This window comes from Sinocyclocheilus anshuiensis, unplaced genomic scaffold, assembly GCF_001515605.1.
Source record: "Sinocyclocheilus anshuiensis isolate Anshui unplaced genomic scaffold, SAMN03320099.WGS_v1.1 scaffold483, whole genome shotgun sequence".
Taxonomy (NCBI): Eukaryota; Metazoa; Chordata; class Actinopteri; order Cypriniformes; family Cyprinidae; genus Sinocyclocheilus; species Sinocyclocheilus anshuiensis.
The window spans coordinates 906,579-908,336 of NW_015552580.1; the positions used below are offsets into that span (position 1 = coordinate 906,579).

The 1,758-nt window shown below is 32.9% G+C and overlaps 1 protein-coding gene across 1 annotated transcript in view; it reads right to left on the minus strand.

Annotated features, from left to right (window-relative positions):
* LOC107665273 (fragile X mental retardation protein 1 homolog B-like) overlaps nucleotides 1-1,758 on the minus strand; it is a 17,949-nt gene that overhangs the window by 6,639 nt on the left and 9,552 nt on the right. The window lies entirely within an intron of this gene.

Below are 1,758 nucleotides of genomic sequence, written 5' to 3' on the forward strand. Positions count from 1 at the left end.
AACTCTTAAAGTAATAGCAGTCAAATAACCTAATAACCCAGCTGCTGTGATGTATGTAAATCAAAGAACAAAAGAAAAAGAGAAATCCTTGGACTGTTCTAGTCGCTGATTAACTTTTGTAGCTTGAATATAGATTAATATGTATAGTTTATACATATATAATATAGTTTATGTGAACATTGTTTTAAAATCACTTAAATTAAAAGTTGTTATATATTTCAGAGCCTATTAAATGTTAAAAATAATGGCTTTCAATTATACTGTAATGTTGAATGGCTATAATTAATAGGGAAAATTGAGGGAAAATGCACCAGCAGGACTAATTAAAAACATGCGTGCGCATTTTACTTTCACTTTCAAATAGCGGCAGTTCAGCGTCAATTGCCTGAATGCAGCAACAAAATACAACGTCAAACTCACTTTAACCTATATATAAAACATAGAACTTTTATAAAAATAAAAAAATACACCATGCTATAGGGCAGGCTATGCCTAATACAAAATAACAAACAACAAATAACTTACTGGGCAAGTGACATAACCGGTGTTGCGGCTTAACACCGGTACATAACACCATGTACACCGGTATAACCGTTAGCACCGTCTATCGCGGCAAGCCTAGAGAGAGAGAGGTGGACAAAGTACACAACTCCATTACTTGAGTTAAAGAACAGATATTGCTGGTGAAATATTACTCCATTACAAGTGAAAGTTGTAAAGACTTAAGTACAGAAGTACTTGCTTTTAAAAGTACTTAAGTACCAAAAGGAAATTTCCTTTTTTATGTCAATGCACCATTTTATTATTGTTGTATGTAATACCTGCAATACCTTATGCCTCTGAAGCAACTTACAATACATTACGCCTACTGAATACAATGAATAGCTTGTAGTATCTTTGGAATGAAGAGCTTTTAAAATGTTAAAAACCTATTGAAATGAAACAAGTGAGCTGACCAAAAACAAATTTTTATTTAACACCCCTACCCACCCCCACAAAAGCAGCATGGTGATCTAACACAGCTCTGGCAGTGTGTGAACATCTATGTGAACCAAGTGGATAGTGAAATTGCTGTAAATACGGACTAAGAAAAAAAAATCAAACATGCTTTAAAACTCAGCAACACAACTGTAGCTGTTTAACTTTACAACAGCAACACTGCTTTAACACAAATTTCAAAATTGCTCTAATCGCTCTTGTGGTACTTTAATGTAATGCACAGAACGGTCTGTGCAGTGCTGTCTCAAGTCAAACACCCACTGTGTTTTATTAGGAGATGCACAACAGTTCTTCCGTGGCTTTAAAGGTAATTTTTTCGTTTACACAATTTTGCAAAATCAGACAATATCGTGTCTAATATTTACCACAATATTAACTTCTTATTATTGAATTGTTGTACATAAATATCACATTTGCAACTGGTTATTGTTCAAAAAATGCTGGGAAATCACTTCACGTAACCTTACAAGAGTGATTACTTATAGGCTTTCTATAAAAAAAAAAAAAAAAATCACCCACTGACTTTCAATGCTGCTACATAGTAACGACTTTCTACTTTGAGGACCTTGATAGAAATGTAGTGGAGTGAAAAGTACGATATTTATCAAATTAAGTGAAGTTAAAGTCATAAGTTTCTAGAAAAAAATATTACTCAAGTAAAGTACAGATACTCAAAAAGCGTACTTAAGTACAGTAATCAAGTAAATGTACTTTGTAACTGTCCACCTCTGTATGTATGTATGTATGTATGTATATATA